This window comes from Schistocerca serialis, chromosome 4 (assembly GCF_023864345.2).
Source record: "Schistocerca serialis cubense isolate TAMUIC-IGC-003099 chromosome 4, iqSchSeri2.2, whole genome shotgun sequence".
In the NCBI taxonomy this organism is placed as follows: domain Eukaryota; kingdom Metazoa; phylum Arthropoda; class Insecta; order Orthoptera; family Acrididae; genus Schistocerca; species Schistocerca serialis.
The window spans coordinates 417,951,829-417,972,658 of NC_064641.1; positions in this window are offsets into that span (position 1 = coordinate 417,951,829).

Here is a 20,830-nt window from a genome sequence, read left to right on the forward strand (position 1 = left end):
ATGCTGTTAAGATCTATAGGGGCGTACAGAACATCCCCACGAAGTGCCCTACTAATAATAATGGGGCTCTGTCCTTTAGATATAAAAATATGTGAACAAGCAGCATGGTATCGGGTTATGAAGGGGAACAACATGAAAATAGAAAATATCGTGGGAGCTCTGGTGAGGGACAAGGGAGAAATACGCAGGAGGGGTGAAGACTTATGGCAGGAATCTTGGGAAACGGAGGAATCTGGCAGAAGAACCTTTGGGTTCCTGCCAAATGTTAAAGAGAAGTTAGGGATGAAGTATTTCGAGCCAACATGGGGTCTAATACACTTTCTCACTGGTCATGGGCCCTACCCGACATACTTGTGTCGATTTGGGAAAAAGGCTACAACTGAGTGTGACTGTGGCGGTTCGGAGGGCACTCCCGACCATGTGGTTTACGAGTACCCCCTTTTCGATGATGTAGCAATGACATTAAGCCAACAACTTCCTCATAACAATACATATGACCTATTAAGACACGAAGAGACTTTTGAAACCCTAAATAGTTTGGCAAACGAGGTATCACAGAAAGTACTGACAGCATACTTGAGGGACTTTCGTGACTAAAGACAAATACTGAACGCGTCCAATTACCCTGATCCCGTACCGCCTGTGCGTGGACAGGTCGACTTTTAGTTGCAATCCGCCACGTGCAGGACTAGGGGAACCAGGGTACACTAATCTAGACCAAAATAGCACCGGAATTGACGTAGGTTAGTTCAGTAGTTGTAGCATTAGATATAAAGTTAAGAACCTGCAGCGACAAGCAATTTTGGCCTGCTCAGTGTCAGAGGCACGCTCATCGGGATTAGCTCGATGAGCAGGGCCTTTAAATAGTGGGTTTATATCTAGGCTGACACACCTGTAACGCTGCAGGCAGTTAGGAATTAACAAGTAGGTAGGAAAACTAACAATTAGCTAGTAGTGTAAGTCAATAACTGTAGTCTGCCTATTACGCTGTACTATACCCTGTTTGTAGCTCATAATAACATTGTATCATTGTAATAACAATAATAATAGCTGCTGAAATATATAATACTGTAATAATACTATGCCCGACTAATCACTAAGGTGGTGGGTTCATTTTGTATAAATATTATAGATGTTATCAATAAAGATTTTTTTCTTTTTTTTAAAAAAAAAAAAACAGAGTCCCCAGTCTGGCGTGAGGTCAGTCGCTTGACGGCGCGTTTCGGCAAGGGCCCGCCCGTTGCCGACGCACCGTAAGGCACGGAGGCTCGCACTGGGGCGTATCTCTTCCAGTAGGGCGTGCTGCGGCAGTCCTCACTCAGGGAAGTGATGCGTCTCTTATAGCCTCTCCTTCCCAAGTGGCTCTTTCCGCCTTCTCGTGGTGCCAGATGTTAAGCTCGGCATTCTGCCTTGCGACAAAAGGGAGGGCTGCGACCCAACCCGATGCGAAAGCAAAGGGTGCATGGCACAGGGGGAGCTGTGTTAAGGGACCGAACACCAGTCCCTCTCTGTTCGCAGGGCATGGACCATCAGGTGCTCTGCATGCCGGAGACCTCGTTTGTCGGCGTCGGCGTGGGATCGCGGTGCGACTCGGCAAGGGTGCTTCACCGCGCCCCTGGGTAACCAGGGCATGTTCTGCGAAACCCAGGAGGTGGTGACATCGCCTGGGCCAGGTTAGAAGGGTCCAGACCGCTGAACGACTGGGTGACCGACCCACCACCTGAGTAGGAGTGGGTCCTTGGCCGAGATGTGGAAGCTCGAGCTAGTAAGTGGCGAAGGGCGAGCGGTGCATCTGCCTCTCCAGAGTGCGGGGTGCACTTGCCAAGGAGCGTCGGGTGAAATCAACGAAGACGGAGCCACTGATGGGGACCAGTGCGCTTTCAATTACGTGCTGAAGCCTGCAGTTCGAAGAGTGCCCTTGGCCTTGGGGCGCGGACGGTGGGCGAGCAGCAACAGTCCCCCCCCCCCCCACCCATGCCAGAGGAGACGGTATGGGGCAAGAAATGGGCTCCCAGCCTTTTTCACTCGGCAATCAATATGGCTCACCAAGAGATGAGTGATTCGAGTGTGATATCGGAGGCGAGTGTGTCTACTGTCACTACCTTGCAGGAGGAAATGGGACACGATGATGAAAACGTGTATGACAGACACTGTAGAATTAGTCAAATTCTGGACTCTAGTGTAAAGAACAGAAAAATAAGCCAGGCTGCGGTCCTGGCAATAAAGAATGATCTCGCTGCCTGGGCTATTGCTAATGCTAAGCTAGAGGGGCGTCTCGAGGAGCTGGAGAAAGAAAGCGCCAGATTAAGACAACAAACAGCCAAGACATGGGCCGGTGTGGTAGCGCAAGCCGCCACTAATGCCCAAACAACGAAAGAAACAATTGCCAAGACCTCAAAGAAACCAGACACTGCAGTCTTTCTAAGACCCCTGCCTGGTCAGACCATTAAAAAGATGCAAGAGATCTTTACTACCACCATTGACCCGGCAAGAGATATAATTAAAATAAACAAGGTGAAAGCCACAAAGAACGTAGTAGTCGTAGATCTTGCTACCGAGGAAGACAGAGATAAAATACTGAACAACACCAAACTAAACAAGGCCAACAGATGTGAACCACCTAAGAAGAGAAATCCGCTGGTGATATTATATGATGTACCTGTCGCACTACCGTTGCAGTCTGGTCCCTTGAATCCTCAACCCATCCAACCAACCAACCAATCTGTGGCACAAACAGAAAGTGGCATCTACGAAACAATGTATAACCAGAACTTTGAAGATATTGAATGGGAAACCTTTAAAAATGAATTTAAATCGTGTTTCAAAACACGGCCTCGGGAACGGGATGTTGTCCATCACGTCGCCGAGGTTTCCGGCAAGATGTGGCGTAAACTTACCGCTATGGGGAAAATATACATCGGGTTTCACGCGAACAATGTCAGAGACTACTTAGTAGTCCCCTGATGCCACAACGTTGGCGATCTGGACCATGTCCATAAACACTGTGACAGGAAGCCGGCCTGCTCCAGGTATGGGGCAGAAGACCACACAAGAAAAAACTGCAACAAGAATGCAACCTGCATCCCATGCACTAAAAGGGGAAGAAAACCCTGTAACACCACTGGCAGGAACTGCCCAACGTACAGGATGCTGGAGCAAACGTTAATCTCCCGAATTAATTATGGCTGAGGCCACACCTGAACTCAGGAAGCCAAACAGGAAATCCCCAAACCAGAGGCTGAGGGACGCTCTGAGGGCGAATAAATTCAGAGAATTTGTTCAAAAGATCACTCATTCACGATCTCTGACAATGATAATGAAAGATGTAAGCATACAAACCAGCCCTTGTAAACAAGACGCTCCCTCTCCTCCTAGCTGGGGACCCAGGTCGATCAAAGATTATTCTCGACCACAAAGGCCTCCTGTACTTGTGAATTCACAGAAATCTCACTGCACAGAATGAGTCACAACCAAACAGGTCCAAAGTAATGAAGTAAGCAGCACAAGTCCATCCTCAGATTCACCATCTCAGAGAGGAATGGGAATTGATCCCTTACGAATATACCCCAACCTGGAGCATGCATTGCAATTATCACGATTAGAGGAGCCGGCAATCCTCACCACAACATTAAGACATGTGGTACGTGTCAGCCACGAGTACGGGAGAGACGTCACCTTTCCAATAATGGAGGCTGTGGACAGAATCCAGCTAAAGACAATGAATCTCCCCACCGACTTTGGGGCCTCGCGAGACCTAGTCAAAAAGGTTTTCGAAAGACGCAATGAAAAATTAGACATTGACGAATTATACAATCAATCCGTAATAACAAATGACAGAGTAGCCCACGACTGGTCCAGAAACTGGCCAGAATCACACATTCACACCTACTTCCCACGTGAGACAATTAAGCGTGGGTCAGATCAACACTCACAATAGCAAATTAGTCATGCAGTAACACCGGAAGGTGGTGGAAGAGAAGAGTCTAGATGTACTCTGTTTGCAGAAACCGGACTCCCGAGCAGGGCAGATCCCATTTATGGCCTCCAAGTGACAAGTGATACAATGCAAAGCAGAGCCAAAAGCTGCAGTCGTAATTACCAATAGAACACTCAGAGCCACAGTCCTTTCGCAGTTTTCCAGCGAACACTGCAATGTCATGGAGCTGCAAACTCCCACAGGAGTGCTATACATCACCAACATATACTTCCAATATGGAAGAGAAATAGATGAATTTCTGAAGAAACTCACTCTAGTAGCCATGGCATTGCAGGGACGCAGGATGCTCGTGACTGCAGATATAAATATAAATGCAAAGTCCCTCCTATGGTTCAGTGGCACCCAAGACGGTCGTGGACATAAGGCTGAGGAGAAAATCATGGTATTGCAACTGGTGGTTGCCAACCAACAACGGAAACCCCCCACCTATTCCAGCGGTGGGGGAAAAGGCACAAAAATTGATGTTACACTGGTAACACCAAATCTCACTACAAAAGTCGGCAACTGGAGAGTGTGGGACAGAACAACCACCAGTGATCATAACTTAATCACTTTCACTATAGGGGAAATGGAGTGCCACTGGGACATGGGGTGGGAACTGCAGCTCAACTACAACAAGACCAACTGGGACCGCCTCGCGGAAGAGTGCGACATCCCGAAATTGCTGGAGGATGACGAAAACTTGGAAGAGTACGCCGAAGAACTGGTACAAGCGATCACCAGGGCGGTACGAGCAGCTGTACCAATCAGGAGGAGAGCCGTTGCGGCCACCTCCACACCATGGTCGGTCGAATTAGAACAGATGCGCCAGGCTGTAAGGAGGGCGAGGAGGTACTACCAGGGGAGTGTGTTCTGGGGAGAAAAACAAAGATGGTTGCAGATCTACAGAGAAAGTAAAGAGCAATTTCAGCAGGAGCTTAGGGCAGTAAGGATCAGAAGTTGGGAAAACTACGTGAAAAGCCAATTGGCTACAGACCCTTGGGAAGTCCTTTACAAACTGGTACGGGACAAAATAGGATCACCCATGGTGATAACCACCGTCAGGGATGGGGACCGGATGACCGGCACATGGCAGGAAACTGCCGAGGCCCTCTTGTCCAGGGTTACTATACTGCTGTCTGATGAGCTATTGTGCAGACAGGGAGGTCTGGCTATCGGCCCCTAGCGGCAAAGACAGGAAGACTGTGACTGAAGGATGTCCTCAAGGCTCTGTCCTAGGACCTCTCTTTTGGGATACCAATATGGAGCCATTACTGGAAGACCTGAAGAACAGTGACGATGTGCTAGAGGTCAGAGCACACACAGACTACCTCCTCCTGCTGGTCGGCGGCCGTAGCCGCTAGGATTTAGAGCCTAAAGTGGAGAGAGCCATAATCATACTTACATCATGATGTCACAAAACAAAAATGACGATCGCGCCCAGTAAATCAACGTATCTTAAAGGCCAACTGGTCACAAACCCCTCTGTATTTCTGTATATCAATGGCTCGCCAGTTCTTCGGTGCCATGAGGCCCAGTATCTTGTTGTAGTCATCGATGAGAGGTAGAACTTTGCACCACACATTGATTCTGTATCTCAAAAATCCTTGGTTTTACTATACAACCTCACTGGAATAGGTCACAAACGTTTTCACCTTCCACCCAACTTTATCAAATTATATCACAATAGTATCTTGACCTCAATAGTAGGATACGGAGCAGGGGTCTGGGCACACAGACTCATGAGGGTCATGCCTGCCATGGCCGTAAGAAGAGTGCAGCGGAACATGCTCCTACGTTCAGCAGGGGCGTATAGGACAACACCTGGAGGGGCGCTTCTAGTGCTAATGGGTATCCGTCCACTGGACATAAAAATCCGTGAGCAGGCCGCCTGGTACTGGGCGAAGAAAGAGAATAGGTATAAAATTAGGGAGTTACTTGGGGTTTATGCTAGGGAAAAAAACGCTATTAAAAAGAGATGGATCGAACTATGGCAGGAATAGTGGAACAACGAGGACACGGGACGCAGAACCTATGAGCTTCTACCGAACATAGAGGAACGAGCAAAACTCACATTTTTCACGCCTACAAGAGGAATGCTGCACTTTCTTACTGGACGTGGACCCTACCCAACATATCTATGTCGGTTTGGGAAGCAGGCTACACCCGCGTGTGACTGTGGTTCCGTGCAAGTCACCCCAGTACACGTGGTGTATGAGTGTCACCTCTTTGACAACAACAGCTACTGAACAACGACACATACCACTTACTAAGGCACGACAACACCTTCAACATCTTGAATAAACTAACAGATGAAATCTCGAAAAATGTCCTGAAGAAGATTTTAAGGGACAATCACTAAATAGCAAAAAATTCACCGACTCAGAGTCCGTGCACTCTTCCTGTACCGCCGGGCAGGGACTTGGCCAGCCGCTTCACTGCTGGAATCCGCCTCTCTCTGGACTAGGGGGAGGGGGGGACAAAGAACTGGACTGTAACACGCACCAACTATGACTTTATGTTATTAGGTTAGACGTAGAAGATAGGATAAGGCCTTCAGATAGACTGCAGCGAAACCAAGTCACGGGGGAAAACCAGTGCCACGGGCATGCCCACTGGGATTAGCTCAGTGAGCCAGGAGAACATCTATTAGATTTCTAGGTGCACTGGCACACCTGTAACGCTGCAGGTAGCATTAGTATCTTCGTAGATTAAGTAGATTAAGAGCCACATAGCGGTAAGAATACAATTAAGATTACCTGTAGTGTAGAATAGAGAGCTACATTTACTCTGTATCATTAGTAGGACCCACTAATGTAGTTAGGTAGTGGGCTAAATATGTATAATGTAATGAATTTGAATAAAGATTTTTAAAAAAATCAGAGTCCCGAGTCTGGCGTGAGGTCGGTCGCTTGACGGCGCGTTCGGCGCGGCCCTGGCCGTTGCCGGCGCGCCATAAGGCACGGAGGCTCGCACTGGGGCGTATCGCTTCCAGTCGGGCGTGCGGTGGCGGACCTCACTCGGGGAAGTGATGCGTCTCTCATAGCCTCTCCTTCCCAAGTGGCTCTTTCCGCCTTCCCGTGGTGCCAGATGTGTAGCTCGGCATTCTGCCTTGCGACAAAAGGGAGAGCTGCGACACAACCCGATGCGAAAGCGAAGGGTGCGTGGCACAGGGGGAGCTGTGTCGAGGGATTGAACACCAGTCCCTTTCTGTTCGCAGGGCACAGACCAGCAGGTGCTCTGCATGCTGGCAATCTCGTTTGTCGGCGTGGGATCGCGGCACGTGTCAGCAAGGGTGCTCCGTCGCGCCCCTGGGTAATGGGGGCGTGTTCTGCCAAACCCAGGTGGTGGTGACATCGCCTAGGCCAGGTTAGATGGCTCCAGACCGCCGAACGTCTGGGGGTCTGGCCCGCTACCTGAGTAGGAGTGGGTCCTTGGCCGCTAAGGGCGAGAGGTGCATCCGCCTCTCTGGAGTGCGGGGCGCACTTGCCGGGGTGTGTCGCGTGAAATCGCCGATGACAGAATCACCGAGGGGGAACAGTGCGCTGGAAATGGTGCGCTGAACCCAGCAGCTCAGGAGTGCCCTTGACCTAGGGGCGAGGTCGGTGGGGGAGCTGCAGAAGTCCCCTACCCCATGCCAGAGGAGCCGGTCTGGGGCAAGAGACGGGCTCCCATCCCTTTTTTTAATCACTCGTACCAAATGGCGATCCCCCCTGCGGGTTCGGGGGTAAGATTAGGCCCGCTGTATTCCTGCCTGTCGTAAGAGGCGACTAAAAGGAGTCTCAACTGTTTCAGCTGTTAATGTGATGGTCCCCTAAGGGGTTTGACCACTCCTTTTCTATATTTTTCCGTTAGTGCGTACCATTTGGGGAAGGACACCTTGTGTGGTGCATCTTAAATCCATCTTGCCCTAAGATCTGGCACACCTGATTTCTCATGGACTTGGACTTATATCGAGCTTCTGGCCACATCCACTGCAGTGTGTTCCGGGTGGTATACATTCCCTCCAATGTTCACTTCCATCTTTGCCCTCATGATGTACATGGATATTTCGACACCCGACATCCAGCACGGTAGCCAGTCTGTTGTGGTGGGGTCATCATGTAGCCTCTTGGTGGTAGCCCCCGGACTACACAGGGATCGCACTGCTGATACCTGAGCTGCTACCTCCCCACGCATGCCGAGGAGTAGATGCCTATCCCTCTGGGGCATCGGGACTCCAGGCAAAGGCCATCCTGCCAGGTGGTCTTTGCTGCAGCTGGGTGGCGCCCGTGGGGAGAGCCCCTAGTTGGAGTGGGTGGCATCAGCACGGATGACCCGCAATGAAGTGTGGTACATCATTTCTCGCTGGTGGGCCTCCACCAGCAGTCTCTAAGCGATCGAGGTCTAACCTCAATTGGAAGAAATTTGATCAGAGATCGTTTCCCTCTCTGGACACTCCATGGGAGGAACGTCTGGCTAAAGAAGGCAGTGGAGAATATTCACCCCGGTACCTCGTGTGTGCACAGGTTGATGGGGAATCGTTTATGTCGACCAAACCCCAGTTTTTTGTGGAGCATTTAGAGGACAAGTTCGGGGAGGTGGAGGGCTTGCCCAAAATGCGCTCCGGTTCTGTGCTCATCAAAACGGCATCCTCTGCCCAGTCCCAGATGTTGCTCAATTGTCACAAGTTGGGGGATGTTTCAGTTAGCATCACGCTGCATAAGAGTCTCAACATGGTCCAGGGTATTATATTCCACAGGGATCTTCTTCTGCAGTCCGACGATGAATTACGCGCCAACCTGGAACGACGAGGTGTTCACTTCGTCCGGCGCGTCCATCGGGGTCCAAGGGATAATCAGGTAGCCACCGGTGCCCTCATCTTGGCCTTCGAGGGTGATGTCTTACCCGAAAAGGTTAAGGTTATGGTTTACCGTTGTGAAGTGAAGCTATATATCCCTCCTCCGATGCGGTGTTTTAAGTGCTGGAAGTTCGGGCACGTCATCTCGCTGTACTTCTGGCATCACCTGTCGAGATTGTGGCCGTCTTTCCCATCCCGATACTCCATGTGCCCTGCCTCCTATCTGTGTTAACCGCGGAGAACACCATTCCCCCTGCTCACCGGACTGTAGCATTTTCCATAAAGAAAGGAACATAATGGAATATAAGACTCTGGACCGCCTGACCTACACCGAGGCAAGGCGGAAATATGAGCGGCTACATCCTGTACCCATGACATCCACCTATGCCGCTGCTGCAACACCGGTACTATCCTCTCCCGTGTCGTCAGGTACTGTTGCCTCTCAGCTATGTCAGAATGAACAGGCCCCCTTGGTTGTGGGGGGCACTTCCCCCTCTGTTGCTCCTGCTCCATCTACTTCTGGAGCAACACCACCCCAACCATCAGGGACATTCATTCCCCCTTCCCAGCCAGAGAAGCGTGAGACTTCTTCTGCTACTCTAGCCAGGAAGGGGTCCCTTGGGTCCCTCCCATCCCAGGCTTTGCCCAGTGCCAAAGCGGACACCCGCAAATTTTTGAAACAACAACCGGTCGCTGGTCATAGGGCTTCACGGTCGTCATCTGTCCCTGAGACTGACCCAGTGTTCCCGGTGGGGTCGGGTATTTTCTCTGCCTCATGATGACTGGGTGTTGTGTGATGTCCTTAGGTTAGTTTGGTTTAAGTAGTTCTAAGTTCTAGCCAGCCGCAGTGGTCTAACGGATCTAGGTGCTCAGTCCGGAACCACGGGACTGCTATGCTCGCAGGTTCGAATCCTGCCTCGGGCATGGATGTGTGTGATGTCCTTAGGTTAGTTAGGTTTAAGTAATTCTAAGTTCTAGGGAACTGATGACCACAGATGTTAAGTCCCATAGTGCTCAGAGCCATTTGAACTGACCCACTGGGGCCCTCCCTGCCAGACCCTCCAAAGGCACAGCGTGCAAAGCAGTTGAAGAAAAGGGCTCCCAAGTATCCTGACATTGCGGTGGCACCTGTCCCACCACAACCTTCCAACTCTGCATCTGATGATGAGGTGGAGATGCTGTCGTCGGCTGAGGACCTCGATCTCGCCGGTCTCTCCGACGCCATGGAAAGCACTAACACAGGTGCTCAATCGGAGGCAGCAGGTGACCCAGCGGCGTAATCTACCTTCCCAGTCCCGTCACGCCTTTCTCACCCATGGCCAATACCATCCTAAAGTGGAACTACAGCGGTTTCTTCCACCATCTAGCTGAGCTCCGTCAACTTATCAGCCTTCACCCTTTCTTCCGCATTGCTCTTCAGGAAACTTGGTTTCCAGCAATGCGAAACCCCACCCCCCATGGCTATCGGGGTTATTATAAGAACTGGGCAGCTTATGAAAGGGTGTCTGGTGGCATCTGCATATATGTCCTTCACTCTCTTCACAGTGAATCTGTCCCTCTATATACAGCTTTAGAGGCTGTCACTGTTCGGGTGTGGACGCCACAGGCTGTTACTGTCTGCAGTCTTTACCTTCCACCGGATGGTGATGTCATGTAGCATGTCCTGGCTGCACTGATAGCTTAATTGCCGCCACCTTTCTTGTTACTGGGCGACTTTAACGCCCATAACCCTCTGTAGGGTGGGTTAGTGGCAACAGGTCGAGGCGCCATCGTTGAGCATTTATTGGCGCAGCTCGATCTCTCGTTTTTAAATGATGGTGCCTCCACACACTTCAGTGTGGCGCAGGGTACATACTCCGCCACTGACCTATCTATTTGTAGCCCTCGCCTCTTACCATCTGTCCAATGGCGTGTGCATGACGATCTGTGTGGTAGTGACCATTTTCCAATCTTTCTGTAACTGCCACAGCGTCACTCTTCTGGGCGCCCCAGCAGAAGGGCTATGAATCAGGCTGACCGGGACTTGTTCATCTCCATTGCCGCTATTGAGCCTCTCTCTAGTGACGACATTGTTGCGATGGTTCACTCAGTCACCACCAGCATCGTTACTGCTGCAGAATCTGCTATTCCCAGTTCTTCTGGGTCCCCTCGGCGGCGGACTGTGCCTTGGTGGTCGCCTGAGATCGCTGAGGTGATTAAAGATAGCCGGCGGGCGCTACAGCGTCACAAGCGACATCCCTGCATTGAACACCTAATCACCTTCAAACGGCTGCGTGCGCGGGCCCGCCGCCTTATCCGCCAAAGCAAGCAGGAGTGCTGGGAGCGGTATGTGTCCACCATTGGCCTCCATGTCTCTCCGTCGCAGGTCTCGGCCAAGATCCGACGCCTATATGGCTATCGGACCCCTGTCAGCGTCCCAGCGCTCTCATTGAATGGAGCAGTTTGTACAGACTCCAACGAAATTGCCAACAGCTTGGCAGAGAATTTTGCTCTTAGTTCCGCTTCATCCTATTACCCACTGGCCTTCCGCTCCGTTAAAGAGCGGATGGAACGTCGGAGCCTTTCTTTTGGAACCCACCATTCTGAATCCTACAATGCTCCATTCAGTGAATGGGAATTTCACAGCATCCTAGCCGCTTGCCCTGATACCGCTCCTGGGCCAGACCGCATTCACTGTCAGAAGCTGAAACACCTTTCAGTAGACTGCAAGCGACGCCTCCTCGACCTTTACAACCGTCTCTGGGTCGAGGGTACGTTTCCGTCACAATAGCAGGAAAGCATTGTCATCCCCGTTTTGAAACCGGGCAAGAGCCCTTTGGAAGTGGACAGCTACCGCCCCATTAGCCTCACCAACATTCTTTGCAAGCTTCTCGAACGGATGGTGAGCTTGCGCTTGAATTGGGTACTGGAGTCTCAGGGCCTTCTGGCTCCGTCTCAGGCTGGGTTCTGTAAAGGCCGCTCCGCCACCAACAATCTGGTGAGTCTGGAGTCGGCCATCCGTACTGCCTTTGCTCGCCGTCAGCACCTGGTCGCTGTCTTTTTCGACATGCGGAAGGCGTACGATACGATATGGCGTCATCACATACTTTCTACCCTTCATGGATGGGGTCGTCGGGGCCCTCTGCCGAAATTTATCAGAAATTTTCTGTTGTACCGTACCTTCCTCGTGCAAGTCGCGGCCTCTCATTGTTCCTCCCGAGTCCAGGAGAATGGGGTATCACAGGGATCTGTCCTTAATGTCTGCCTGTTTTTAATCGCCATAAACGGGCATGCTGCAGCGGTGGGAAATTCTGTCTCCGCTTCCCTGTATGCTGACGACTTCTGAATTTACTACAGCTCGACTGGCATTGCAGCTGTTGAACGTCAGCTACAGGGCGCTATCCGCAAGGAGCAGTCTTGGGCTGTAGCGCATGGTTTTCAGTTTTCGGCTGCCAAGACCCGCGTTATGCATTTCTGCCGGCGCCGAACAGTCCATCCTGATCCGCAGCTTTATCTTACCGGCGAACTCCTTGCTGTGGTGGAGACCCATAGGTTTTTGGGTGTAGTTTTCTATGCCCGGCTGACTTGGCTGCCTCATATTCGGCAGCTTAAACAGGCGTGTTGGCGGCATCTAAATGCTCTGAGATGTTCGAGCCACACCTGCTGGGGCGCCGACCGATCTACCCTGTTACGGCTCTACCATGCGTTAATCCAGTCCCATCTGGATTATGGGAGCCTGGCTTATGGCTCAGCATCCCCATCTGCGTTACGGGTGCTGGACCCAATCCTCCACAGTGGGATACGCCTTGCCACTGGTGCTTTCCGTACTAGCCCTGTGGACAGCATACTAGTGGAGGCAGGTGTCCCTCCACTGCGGTTACAGCGCCAACGTTTGCTGGTCGCTTATGCTGCCCATCTTTTCAGCTTGCCCGGGCATCCTAACTATCGGCTACTATTCCCAGAGTCGAATGTCGATCTTCCAGAACGTCGACCCAGGGCTGGCAGTACGATCGCGGTCCGTGTCCGAGAGCTTCTCTTCGTACTTGGGGCTTTACCTCTTTCGCCTCCTTTCAGGGCACCTCTGCGTACACCCTCATGGTGTGTGCCTCGCCCTCGCCTTCAGCTTGAATTGGCACAGGGCCCGAAGGACTCAGTCCCTCCGGAGGCCTTCCGGCGCCGCTTTCTTTATCTCCTTGCAATGTATCAGGGCTCTGGCAATGCGTACTCTGACAGCTCGATGGTTGCTGGTCGTGTCGGTTATGCGCTTACTCTAGGGGACCATTCCGAACAACGTTCATTGCGGGTTGGCTGTAGCGTTTACACTGCTGAGCTGGTACCCTAGAGTATATCCGCTCCTGCTCAGGTGAGTCCTTCGTGATCCGTAGCGATTCCCTGAGCGGTTTACGAGCTCTCGACCAGTGTTTCCCTCGTTCTCGTCTGGTGATGGCTATCCAGGAGTCCCTGCATACTCTTTCCCGTTGCGGCCGCTCTGTGGTCTTTGTGTGGACCCCCGGTTATGTCGGTATCCCGGGCAATGAATATGTTGACCGCCTGGCGAATGAGGCCATCAGTAAACCATCTATGGACATTGGCCTCCCAGTGACTGATTTGCGAGCAGTCCTCCGCCGACAAGTTTTTGCGCTTTGGGACTCTGAATGGCGCGATTGGATCACGCCCAATAAACTCCGTGCCATTAAGGAGACAACGACTGTGTGGCGGTCATCCATGCGAGCCAACTGCAGGGACTCAGTCGTGGTTTGTTGGCTCTCCATTGGCCACTCCCGGCTGGCACACAGTTACTTACTGCGTCGGGAGGACCCTCCTCTGTGTCGCTGCGGGGCGGCTTTGACAGTGGCCCACATTTTGTTGGCTTGTCCCCTTTTAGCTGTGGTCAGGCAGACATTTGCGCTGCCTGATACGCTCTCTGCCCTTTTAACTGATGACCCTGCTATGTCTGGCTTAGTTTTATGTTTTATTCGGGCAGGGGTTTTTTATCATTTAATATGACTGTTTATGTTTTATTTTATTGTTTTGTGTTGATTCTGGCCTTTGGCCTACGGTTTTAAACTGAGTTTTTAATGTGTTCTCGGTGGTTGGCTTTTCCTTTTTTCTGCTATGGTCGCCAACCACCGCCACACTTCGTGTGATTTTAATTTGTTATGTCTGTTCTTTGTCTGAGTCTTTCTTGTCCTGTGTTTTCTGTTGTCTCTATTATCCGTTTTTACTCTGTGTGGTAGTTTTTAAACTTTGGAACAAGGGACCGATGACCATAGCAGTCAGGTCCCTTTAATCCCCACAAACCAACCAACAAAATGGCGACACCAGAAACGAGTGATACGAGTGCGCCATAGCGAGCTTCTTCAATGCCTGAACCCGCTGTTCAGGACGAGCTGGGACAGGCAACTGATGAATACGTGTTGCAAAGACACACAAGGATCACGTTGCTCCTGGAGCAAAACATTAAAAACGGTAAGGTTAGTCAGGCAGCTTTGACAATAATTAAAAATGAGCTGGCGGCATGGGCCATCGCCAGTGCCAAGCTTGAGGGCTGTGTAGAGGAACTTGAGAAAGAAAATGAAAGACTAAGAAAGCAACCTGTCAAGACCTGGGTGGGAGTGGTCGCACAAGCGCCACTGAAACCGCAAACAACTAAAGACACCATTGCTCGAGTTAACAAACGATCACACACAACGGTCTTCTTAAGGACCTTGCCTGGCCAAGATTCCAGCGTAAAAAAGATACAGAAGCTACTCACAACCACCATCAATCTTGCCAAAGACAAAATCATAATAAACAAAGTAAAACCGAGCAAAAACTCGGTAATCGTTGAAGTTGCCTCAGAAGAGGACAAAGAAAAACTGTTGAACAATGCCAAATTAAACTTGGTGGTCAAATGCGAGCCACCGAGGAAAAGAAACAATCTAGTCATCTTATATGACGTACCAACGATTATGACTAACGAGGAACTACAGAACACTATTAAGGCTCAGAATTTTGAGGACATGGCAGACGAGGAATTTAAAGAAAGTTGTAGACTGAGATTCAAAACGGGGCCTCGGGACCGTGATGTGGTTCATCACGTTGCCGAGGTCTCCGCCCAAATGTGGAAAAGAGTAACGGCAATGGGCAAACTATGCATTGGCTTTCATGCCGTAAATACTAGAGACTATCTTGTGGTACCACGTTGCCACAATTGCGGAGACCTCGACCACATTCTGAGGCACTGTACCAGGGGGTCAGCCTGCTCAAAATGTGGTGAGGATGGTCATTTGAGGAAAGACTGTAGGGCTGCATCAGTCTGCATCCCATGTACAAGACGGAGCAAAACACCTTGCGGAGCGACTGGATGCAACTGCCCCACATACAGACTCTTACAACAAAGACTAATTTCAAGGATAGATTATGGCTGATAAAGCTAAAGCCAACAGGATGCCCAAGAGAAAATCCCAGAACAAAAGGAGGAGGGATGCTATGAGGGCAAGCGCTTTTAAGTTATTCTTGAGGTCGCTCACGAGCGCCACTATTGAAACCACCAACACAAGCACTCAAACCTACTTTTCCACAATGGACAGAGGGACTCAAACGGAGCCCCCTTTTACAGCCACGTTTCCCTCCTCCCCAAGCTGGGAGACGAGGCCGACTAAAGACCAACGGCAACGGCATCCTGTAGCAGAGACTGTGGCAATCTCAACAACAGAGGAGAACAGAACTTCAAGGAAACCTGTTCAGGAAAACATAATAACTAGCTCCAGCGAAACATCTACCACAACAGATCCTGTCATCAGATTTCCACCAGTCGACCCAGTCAGAGTCCATCCCCACCTCGAATTCACTATGCAACTAGCAAGACTAGAGCAGCCAACTACCCTGACCACTGCCTTGAGATACGTGGTTCGGGTGGGACATGAATATGGTAGGAGAGTCACCTTCTCAGTAATGGAGCCTATGGACAGAATTCAGCTAAGGTCAGTGAATCTCCCCACCGACTTCGGAGCCCTGCGGGACTTACTTAAGAAAGTCTTCGAAAGACGAGGTGGAAAATTCGACCTGGACGATAACTATGACCAAGCAGTTTTGGCAAATGGACGCCTCTCATACGACTGGAGCAAGACATGGCCAAATGACAGAATCCACAAATACTTTCCATAAATGACTACATGACGATAATCACCACCACCAAACTTAACACCCATAACAGCAGACTAGTGATGCAGGAGCTATGGAAGGAAGTGGAGGAGAGGAGACTAGATGTGCTCTGCCTGCAAGAGCCGTACTCCCTAAATGGGAAAATAGCTTTCGCAGCTGCGACCTGGCTAGTCGTAAGTAAAGGGGAAGACCCAAGATCGGCAATTATAATAACTAATAAACTTCTAAGGGCCACAGTGTTATCACAGTTCACAACGAGCCACTGTAACGTCATGGAGCTGCAGTCTTCATCGGGAGCAATCGTCATCATTAACATTTACTTCCAGCATGGAGACGATATTGAGAGACATCTGGAACACTTTACCACAGTTATCACGGCGTTGCGGGGGCGGAAAGCGATTGTAACAGCTGACATAAACGCTAAATCTCCCCTATGGTACAGCGGCACCAGGGACCCTAATGGAGAGAAGGCAGAAGAGGCCATCATGGCCTTGCAGCTGGTGGTGGCTAACAAGCCGGGCAACCCTCCGACCTACGTGGCGTGAGGTGGCCAAGGTAAAAACATTGATGTGACCCTGGCTACGCCTAATGCTGTGTATCTCATTCAACAATGGAGAGTAGAAGAGAACGCCACCACTAGCGATCACAACCTCATCACATTCACTATAGGAGACAAGGAGAGCCGCTGGGCCATGGGCTGGGAGGTGCAATACAACTACAAAAGAGCCGATTGGGAAAGACTTGCTAGGGAGTGCGACATTCCTGCACTACCAGAAGGTGATGGACACCTGGACATTGACGTAGACAACAGAGCCGAGGAACTGGTGAAAGTAATAACTCGAGCAGTGAAAGCTGCTGTACCTGCTAGGAGGAAGGCCACGACGGCCTCTCCATCACCATGGGCAGCTGAACTGGAGGAGATGCGCCGGTCAGTCAGAGGGCTCAGGAGGCACTACCAGCACAGTGTCGTGTGGTTGGAGAGTCAAAGATGGTTGTAGCTATACTGGGAAGCCAAAGACAACTTCCAAAAACAACTACGCGAAGTCAGATCAAAAAGCTGGGAACACTTTGTTTTGAATCAATTACCCTTAGACCCATGGGGAGTCCTCTACAAGCTTGTCAATGAGATGAGAAAATCCGCTCTCCTATGGAGCACTCAACCGTCAGGTATGGGGGCGGGAAACTGCTGAGGTCCTTCTCCAGTCCCTGTTGCCTGACGACACTGCGGATACAGAGACAGATGAACAACGGCAGCTGCGTAATGATAACAACAATGAATATGGAAATGAAACGGCAGTTTACCCATTCTCTGAAGAGGAGGTAGCTGCCTATATAAAATCCCTGACAGAGGGAAAGCTCCCAGACCGGATGTCATTGTGGCACAGGTGGTGCAATTCCTGGCTCCCCAGATAGTCGCCCCTCTAACTCACCTCTACAACGAATGTCTCAGGCAGAAAAAGTTCCCTCGAATCTGGAAGAGGGCAAATGTAGCAATCATCAAGAAAGGAGCAGACAAAGACCCAGCAGAAATAAAATCTTACAGACCAACCTGCCTGCTCGATCTGCTTGGGAAAGTTCTGGAAAGACTACTGGCTGACAGACTGGCTGCACACCGAGTGCTGTGCGGGATGAGCAGCAGGCAGTTCGGCTTCAGGCCTGGGCGATCGTCATCTGATGCAATTGGCCTGGCGGCCGAGGTCTGTGGCTCTACCCCGTACAAGTACGTTGTCGGCATCATGGTGGACATAAGTGGCTCCTTCGACAACCTGTGGTGGCCTTTGCTCTTCTCCTGTTTACGGGAGAAGGAGTGTCTAGGGCCGCTATATGGGTGTCTGAGGAGCTATTGTGAGGATCGGGAGGTTTGGCTATCATCCCAAAGCACAAGAGTAAGAAAAACTCACAAAAGGATGTCCCCAGGGCTACGTACTAGGTCCCTTGTTCTGGGACATCCACATGGAACCTTTACTAGACAAAATACAGCAAAGTGATGAAGTGCTAGAGGTGATAGCCTATGCCGATGACCTCCTCCTACTGGGCGGCGGCCCTGGCCGAGAAGATACAGAGCCCAAGATAGAAAGAGCAATAAAACACTACAACTTAGGTGCTGAAACACAAAGATGAAGATCTCACCAGGCAAGTCCACATACCTTCTTCTAAAGAGACAGCTAGTTCGTAATCCAACTGTCAGGATTGAGGGCTTACCAGTTCTCCGCCGACGAGAGGCTCACTACCTTGGAATCATCACTGATGAAAGGCGGCTCATCAAACTTTACCACAATAGTATACTCACCTCTATAGTGGGTTACGGCTCGCGAGTCTGGGCGCACAGGCTCACGAGGGTGATGCCTCCATGACAGTGAGAAGAGTACAGAGAAATATGATCATGAGATCAGTGGGGGCATACAGGACAACACCGGGAGGAGCCCTGATAGTCATGATGGGGCTCTGCCCCTTGGACATCCAAATTCGAGAACAGGCTGCTTGGTATTGGGCAAAGAAGGGGAATATGGAGAAAACAGAAGAAATTTTAGGTAGCAGCACTGGGAACAAGGTTGAGATTAGGTTAAGAGGGGACGAGCTATGGCAACAATCGTGGGAAGACGAAGAAACAGGGCGCAGAACTTTTGCTTTTCTACCAGATGTTAGGGAATGGATGGGAATGACATATCTCGAACCAACCCAGGGACTAATTCAGTTTCTCACTTATGTCGATTCAGAAAAAAGGCAACACCAGCATGTGACTGTGGTGAGCCGGAGGGAACTCCTGACCATGTAGTCCACGAGTGCCCCCTTTTCAATGATGTGGCTTCAGTGTTACATGACCAACTACCACACTATGACAGACAACAAACACAGTTCAGACCATTAATAACCTGGCTAACGTCGTATCAGAGAAAATCTTAAAGGATTACCTGAGAGATTTAAACTAGCATTAATGAGAGACTTGACTAAACCCCAAAAGAGTCTGGTACCCTATTCCCAAAACGCCTGGGCGCGGAAAGGCCGACTTCCTCAGTCTGGAATCCGCGCGCCTCGGGACTCTGGGGGAGTGGGGTGCAACTTCTCAGATCTTGAGAACGCACCTGATTTGACCCTAGAATAAGTTCAGTTGTAGGAGTTAGTTTTTAGACACTATTTCTAGAAACCTGCAGCGATCAACATCTTGGTCTGCCCAGTGTCAGCGGCACGCTCTTTAGGGTTAGCTCAATGAGCAAGGCTCTATAGTAGGTTTATATTTCAACTGACACAAATGTAACGCTGTAGGCCTTAGTAACTAGTCTATAGTTAGGTTACCTGCTTTCTAGTTAATTAAGAAACTAATTTGCCCATTGAATTTATCCCATAGCTAACATACCAACTAGTTACTTAAATATAACTTAGAATAGCTGCAATCACATAAGGTAGTGGGATGAATTGTATAATTAATAAGTTTTTGGAAATTAAAAAAAAAAACAGAGTCCCGACCAGAGATAGAAAGGACGCTTTTATTAGATCAAAACCAATCGGTCGGATCGTCCGGTCCATTTGCCTTGGTGACTGAATAACTTTAGGCTGATCGCACAGTCCTCGTACCGGCGATGCATCTTTCAAATATCTGCCTTATCAACTGTCGATGGTAGGTTCTGCGCCTACCATTGTTGTAACGGGTAATGGGGAATCAGGGTTCGATTCTGGAGCGGGAGCCTGAGAAATGGCTACCATATCCAAGGAAGGCAGCAGGCGCGCAAATTACCCACTCCCGGCACGGGGAGGTAGTGACGAAAAATAACGATACGAGACTCATCCGAGGCCCTGTAATCGGAATGAGTACACTTTAAATCCTTTAACGAGTATCTATTGGAGGCCAAGTCTGGTGCCAGCAGACGCGGTAATCCCGCTCCAGTAGCGTATATTAAAGTTGTTGTGGTTAAAAAGCTCGTAGTTGGATTTGTGTCCCAGGCTGTTGGTTCACCGCCCATCGGTGTTTATCTGGCATGTATCGTGGGACGTCCTGCCGGTGTGGCCAGCCGAAGGCGTGCGACCGCCTCGTGTGTGCTCGTGCGTCCCGAGGTGGACCCCGTTGAAATCCTACCAGGGTGCTCTTTACTGAGTGTCTCGGTGGGCTGGCACAATTACTCTGAACAAATTAGAGTCCTTAAAACAGGCAAGCCCGCCTGACTACTGTGTGCATGGAATAATGGAATAGGACCTCGGTTCCATTTTGTTGGTTTTCGGAACCTGACGTAATGATTAATAGGGACAATGGGGAGCATTCGAATTGCGACGTTAGAGGTAAAATTCTTGGATCGTCGCAAGACGAACAGAAGCGAAAGCATTTGCCAAGTATGTTTCATTAATCAAGAACGAAAGTTAGAGGTTCGAAGGCGATCAGATACCGCCCTAGTTCTAACGATAAACGATGCAAGCCAGCGATCCGCCACAGTTCCTCCGTTGACTTGGCGGGCAGCCTACGGGAAACAAAAGCTTTTGGGTTCCAGAGGAAGTATGGTTGCAAAGCTGAAACTTAAAGGAATTGACAGAAGGGCATCACCAGGAGTGGAGCCTGCTGCTTAATTTGACTCAACACGGGAAACTGCACCAGTCCCGGACACTGGAAGGACTGACAGATTGATTGCTTTTTCTTGATTTGCTGGGTGGTGGTGCATGGCCGTTCTTAGTTGGTGGAGGGATTTGTCTGGTTAATTCCGATAACGAATGGGACTCTACCCTGCTAACTAGTCGTGTGACATCGTTCGTGCTGTCAGCGATTACTTTCCGTGTTAGACAGACAGGCGGCTTCTAGCCGCACGAGATTGAGCAATAACAGGTCTGTGATGCCCTTAGATGTTCTAGGTGACACGCGCGCTACAGTGAAGGAATCAGCGTGTCTTCCTAGGCCGAAAGGTCGA